The following is a 7,033-nucleotide window of genomic DNA, read 5'->3' as shown; positions in this document are numbered from 1 at the left end:
TTCCTGCCTATGCAGGGGGTCGGACTCGATGATCTATTGAGGTCCCTTCCGACCCTAGCATCTATGAATCTATACCAGAAGAAGTTACTCATCTTCATCTGCTTTGAGATCCATCTGGGACTTCACACTGATCCAATACTGGGTTATTTCTTGTGTGTGATATGGTTAAGAGAAGTTTCCCGAGGACTTTCAAGTCCACAAGGGCTTTGTTTTCCCCCAGCTGCACTCAGCAAGAGTTTGGGTCATGAAATTCATACCAGAACTACATTTCCTTGATTAATTCCACTTGGAGGGCATAATTGCTATTTTCCCTCTTTCCCCACAACTCAGCTTAATACAAAATGATTATCTTTATGTTTCTCTACATGGGAACCAAGGGAAAGGTTGAATTACTGTTATGGATTTTTTTTTCAGCAAGCAAATTAATCACTCTGCAAGCATACCATAAAGTACCATAGCAGCAAATACAATGCATTCAGAGATAAGACATGCTGGGCTTTGTGGTTCCAGGATAGATAGTTCCTGTTCCTTCTGATCATTTACATTCCCTTTCTGTACAAAACTTTTAAAAAAGGTTTTTCCCTTATCTTTAATTACTTGAGGTGTTTATGTATGAGACTGGTCTGAATTCTAGTTCAACTCTGATTGGTGTATCTGTGTTTGGTTGATTTGGATAAGCCCTAAACCTTGCGATAACTAGCCTTCACGTTGTAACATGTCACCAACACTGAATGCTAATGAAAAGCCTTGTTTGTTTTATTTTCTTAAACCAATAACATTGAGTTTGTAATTAGTGTGAATAGCAGCCAGTTTCTTTTATCATAAGTAGCAATGTGTTAAATCATGCCTCCAGCTATTCTTATTCTCTGGATCTGTTCTGTCTATTTGAAGTGGCTAAAACTGGAAACAGTAAACCATGTATGAGCTAGTTATTGCCCTAGTATAATCTCAATGTCTGGATTTTCCCCTCCCCCTTCCATTTTTAAATAACTATACTTTCCAACTCTGCTATAGCTCTCCACAATAATACTTATTTTTCTCATCAGAACAGACTAAGTGGTGGCAGATGACAGAAAAAGGAGCAATGGTCTCAAGTTGCAGCAAGGGAAGTTTAGGTTGGATATTAGGAAAAGCTCTCTCACTAAGAAGGTGGCAAAGCACTGGAACAGGTTACCTAGAGAGGTGGTGGATTCTCCATCTTTGGAGATTTTTAAGGTCCAGCTCAACAAAGCCCTGGCTGGAATGATCTAACTGAGGATGGTCCTATTTGAGCTGGGGATTGGACTAAATCAGTGGTTCCAAACTTTTTTTTTCTGCACCCCACTGCTGGGATTGGAGCGCAGCAGCGGGGGCAGGGGACAGGGGGCAGGGGAGCTCCCAGCATGCAGCGTGGCTCCTCTTTTCTGTGCAGCACCACCAGCATTGCCCCCACAACCCTCATTTTTGGGTCACAATCCGGGGTTAGGAACCGCTGGGCTAGACGATCTCCTGAGGCCCCTTCCAACCCTAATTTTCTATGATTCTATAACTCTATGACTGTTGTTCAGAATACAGCATTGTATGTCCTTAGGCAGAGTTTCTGAATTCATTTATATTAATATTTGTCTGCCACTGTGCAGCTCAGCTTCCCCAAGTTGTTTAATTTATGGCTGGAATTACATATAGTAATCCTTAATTTTTCTTACAAAAATATAATCTCTGCTCATTCCAAGAATTCACTATTTTACACGTGATTCCCTAGTCATCAATATATATAAAATCATCATTAGCAGTGGATTGTAAGATAGTTTTGCAATGTGCTTGATCTTCATTCATTGACCCCCACATCTGTAAATTAACACATTCATCCAATTAGTGAGGTAGGAAGGGTAAAAGCTGGTGGAAGGAGACGACAACTGGAGGACAGAACAGTAGACAAGACTGGAGGGAAGGTCAAAAGCAAGAAGAGTTCTCTATAACTATTACAGATGTAAGACTTGAACTCATGTCTCATTGTAGAGATAAGTGACCCCAGTATTTGAATTGCCTAAGAGTAGTGCTCAGCTTGTCTAGTCCTACAGGCCAGATTAGTAGTGTGGGGTTTGTTCAAGGGCCAGAAGCCATGTATGGGATCAGTCCACAGGTCAGATCCAGTGAAGGGTTGGCATATAGGGTTTGGTCTGTGGGCAAAACCCCATGCACCAGATCAGCCACAGAGCAAACCCATGCACCCATGTGACCATATCAACTTGCCAGAGGGCTCCCTATAGGCCTGGAAATTTGGCTGTGGGGGACCAGTGGTAGTGTTAATTAGCTCTGGTAATTAATGATGCCACCTCTTTCCCACCGCCAAACTTCTGGATCTATGGGGAGCCCTGCAGGCCAAATGATAGGGTTCTGTGTGCTAGATCTGGCCTATGGTCTGTAGGTTGAGCACCATTGACTGGCCTAACACTTAAGGAGTATTTCACAACCTTCACTTTAAGAAGTTCTCTCTGTACAGGTGTTTGCCATTCAACAAATGTAGCCTCTTTAAGACTTCCAGAAATGCCCTTTCGTCATCCCACAAAATTCTATTCAGGCTTTGCCAAGATACTTAAAATCACCATTTTTTTCCTTCCTCTTCTCCCACCTTCCTGCCAAAATCACTGGACATTTTGAAGAACTATGCTGGCACCAAAGTAACTGCAACAGTGCCAGTGCCTACTGCACTGGAACCCCAGGGAGCCACTGAAGCATATGTATGAGATTGGGAAAGATGGCAGCTGGGCCACATTCTCAACACATGGCACCAATGATCCATTAATACCTATCCATCCCCTGGCAGTACCACATAGGATAGGATATCTCCTTGCTCCTGGGTAAGAAAAAGGAAGAGATGAACTGTCCTACCCTTCTACCTCCCAAAAAAGAAACCTATTCCTGTACTGAATTACTATAGTTGCTCTTGTAGCTCAGATGGTAGCATTGTGTCCTGGAGCATGAACATCTCAGGGATCAAATTTAGCTTGTGGGATAAGGTTTATTACGGTCTATAAACTCACCAGGGGGGGGACCAGCGAGGAATGGGAGAAACCCTGTTCCCCCGAGCACCTCCCAGAGTAACAAGGAATAACGGCCATAAGTCGTTTGACATTAGAAGGCATTACTTCACAGTCAGGGCAGCTAGGATCTGGAATCACCTTCCAAGGGAAGTGGAGCTGGCTCCTACCTTGGGGGTCTTTAAGAGGAGGCTTGATAATTACGTAGCTGGGGTCATATGAGCCCAGTACTCTTTCCTTCCCAGGGCAGGTGGTTGGACTTGATGATCTACTTAGGTCCCTTCCAACCCTACAACTATGAAACTATGAAATGTAGTATGTAAAAAACATATTTTTTAAATAAAAATCTTAGGAAGCCACACACACAAAACTGCATTAGAACAAATACCTATTATTTAGGTCCCATAGTTCAGTCACCTGAAAGACAGGAAATGCCAGATGTATGCTTGCCTGTGGTCATGGGCAGGTCTAGGATTTTGAAAGGGCAGTGCCGATGGTATGGCACATCACCATATATAAACACAACATTTTTTTCTCCAGTTAAAGAGAAACTAGATGCATTACTAATATGCTACAGGGGTAGCACTATATTATTCAGTTTAAGATAAAAATAAAAACAAATATAACTACTGGAATGTGCACTGGTTTGCTAGATTTACATATAAAGCTCTAGAAAGCACAGCAAACTAGGCAAAAATAGTCAAAAGATACTGCATCATTAGTTCTGTAGTTGTAGTTAACTTTATGTCTCTTCATGTCCATAAAACAAAATTTAGCTTTCTTGAGCATCTTGACAGTACCTCCAATACTTCACTGTCAGTCATTTCTTCATCTGAGTTACTATTACCATACCTGAGTTAAGTTCTTTAGCTATCATTAAAAACAGTTTGCAGTGGAATAGAAGAGAGGCATTTCCAGGAATAGCTAACAGACAGCCACATTGCAGAAAAAAGAACAGCTTGATTAATAAAATAGCAAGAACATTAAAAAGAAGAGAGGGTCATCAACACCTGTGAAGTGAAGGGAGATTAGTCTGAATCAGGGAGATGACAATGAGCCATGAAGTCAATTGACTCTGTCAGCACTGCCTGAATAGAATTGCCACTGCCCCTCCCCACAATTGATTTTAAAGTCTGGGTGGAACAAAAATCAAAAGGGGGTGCAACTGCATCATTACACCCCAGCAGGGATCCTTCCCTGCCCATGGAATGTAATTTGTCTCCTTTAGGTATCTGCATTTGAATAAAGTCTTGAATGACAAGATGACATAGACTTTTTCCTCTTCAAGAACTCCTTCCTTATTTAGTGCAACCAAATGGATGCAAGATTAAATTACAACTGGGATTGGGATTGAATTAAGTCTGCAAGTACAACAGCAAATTTACCACTTCCTAACTTTCAAGTGCCTGACTATGCAAACTAAATATTCTTGTAGCAATTTTTGTAAATGTGATACAAAATGTCAAAGTCTGTTTAAACAGAGAGCTATAATTAAGGGTCTACCCAACTTGAGGCAGCAGCTGGCTAATTTTGCAGGAAGATCACAGGGCCAGCCACCATTTTCATGGTTTATAATGGCAGGGTTGCCCCCACACCTGATTGGCTGAGGGGCCCCAGTAGTCTCAACCCCCACCACTAATTGGCTGAGGGCTGTCCATCATGCAGCCCCGCTCCTTACCTCCGGTGGAGAGGGGCAGGGCTGCATGACAAGTGGCCCTCTCAGCCAATCAGCGGCAAGGTGTGTGGTCAGCAGCCATCTTGTCTGTTCTCCTTTGTGCCTCCCCCCAGCAGGCTACCTGGCTAGAAGGTAGCTGGCTCCCACTGGGGACTCATCATTTTACTTTTAGTAAGTTTTTTTCCCACTATGGATTTCACAGAGATGGCCTGATTTTGCAATTACAGTAAAATTGTGATTTGAGTAGGTCTCTAGTTACAATTACTTTTGGGGGGTTTGATGATGCATTCCTTTTTGACTTATGATGTTACAGGACCCCTGGTCCTGGAACTACCATTACATTAGCCCACTGCAGCTTCTGTTTCATTTAGCCAGCCTTTTTATTTTTCTTATTGCTATAACATGGTTCACTTTATACCAGGATTTCACCCATTATGTTGTGGTTAGTTTTTTTTCTTAATTATTAACTCCTAATAATGTCCTTACACTAAAGTCCTCTGCAACTGGAAGCATACTGAGGACAGTCTCACCTAGTGTAACAGGTAGGGATGTAGGTGGGAAATCCATCTACCATACACTGCCCTTCCAATTCATAGTATGCAGCTAGCAAGACTTTACTGAAATAAGCAGCCAAATGATGTGGGCAAGTAAGCCACTCTAGCATGATTCAGTCCTACTTATTAATACCTGAAAATACATCTCTTCTAGAACATCTTTGAGATATTTTAGAAGGTTAATAAACAAAATATATTGAGGCATGGGCGACTGGTGCCTCCCAAGTCCAGGGGGGCATCAGCAGGGCACAACCGGAGGAGGGAGGTCCCCCAGCAGTTGGTCACTGAAGCACTTCTGCCACCTGCACTTCTGTCACCAATGTGCCACCAGCAGAGCTAATTTTAGTGGGGGGGGGGGAGGGGGGGAGGGCACAAGTGCTCCCTGCGTCCCCGCTACATGTCGCCTATGTATTGAGATTACCTCAAGTGGTTTACAACAGAAATGATACAAACCAAGGAGTTAAGAACCTGCCTCCCTCAAAAAATACATGTCATCTCTCCATAAACCTTTAAAATCCATTTATACCAAATGGATCAAATCAGAGACAGTCAGTCAAAGACACACAATCCATACGTAAAGAAAGCAAGTGTAATAGAAGTAGGTATGTCTAGCAAAAAAACTACAGTGAATACTTCCATAAATTGATACATCTTGATTAAAACCAAGCACAATTTTGTGTTGATTAAAAGAAAGCCTTTGTAAAAAGTTGTCCTGCCTCTTGGCGGGAGCAGGATATCCTGGTATGTTAGCTGACGTCCATTCTCAGCTATTGTGTAAAGACAGGGATATTAAAGACCTGTTACCATATTTGTGCCCTAGATACCTAATAGGAGGTGATGCGTTTTCACTCTCTGTGCTGAGACCTCAGGCTAAAAGTTCCAGGTGAGAGACTAATTCTAAGTAAATGTGTTGTTATCTTTTTCTCTCTAAACTGTATGCCTCCTTCTTGCTGAAATAGTTACTGAGGTAATTTCTATTCTGCAGTTTAAAAAACAGAACAAAAATTAAACCTGCGGACATTATTTCAGATGACGTGAGAGATTACTGCTGGTGTATGTGATGTTAAATTTTGTGCAGTATAAGAGCATAAGACGTACATACTCAAACCTAGCTGCTTAACATGAGAGTGCAAGCATTTTAGGTATCTATGTAGAAATGGCCTAATTTTGAGTGTTGCTCAGCAACCCGGGCTCCCATAGACCTAGGTGAGAACTGTACGTGATCAGCGCACCTTTGAAAACTAAGCCGCTTCGATTATAGTGGATTTAGAAAAGCCTATCTTTAGCACTTAGGCTGGCTGCAGAGGTAAGAACAAACAAAAAGTCCTAGGTTCAGCTGTAATGAGAAATATGTAGGAAATGTTTGTAATGGTAGGGTAGCTCACATGTTTTCCCTGAGGCATTAAAAGAGTGAAAGGCAAAGATCAGGTGGCTTAGTACAGGTGAACAGCCAACATTCCCTTGAGTTCTACATAATCTTTTGCTCCCTTTAAGGCATTTTAAAAGGTATTGCAAGTAACTATACATATACTTTAGTGAGCTGTACATTATACATAGCTTTTACCATATTAAGTTGATACTTTTTAAAGATTTGCTCTCATACTTCTGAATTACCTTGTAGAAAACATGCACTCCTTTCTGCTGCTGTGTTCTCTCCTCATGTGCAGTGGCCTAGTGGTATCTGTGCAGAGAAAATTACAAAAGGTCCCAGATGAAGAGGGGGAAGAGAACTTCACTTGGATAAGGACACCTCAAACTCTCTCATGAGGTGAGTTAGTATGACC

This window comes from Alligator sinensis, unplaced genomic scaffold (assembly GCF_000455745.1).
Source record: "Alligator sinensis unplaced genomic scaffold, ASM45574v1 scaffold233_2, whole genome shotgun sequence".
NCBI lineage: Eukaryota > Metazoa > Chordata > Crocodylia > Alligatoridae > Alligator > Alligator sinensis.
The sequence above is the reverse complement of the archived record's forward strand: the minus strand, read 5'-3'. Positions refer to the sequence as shown.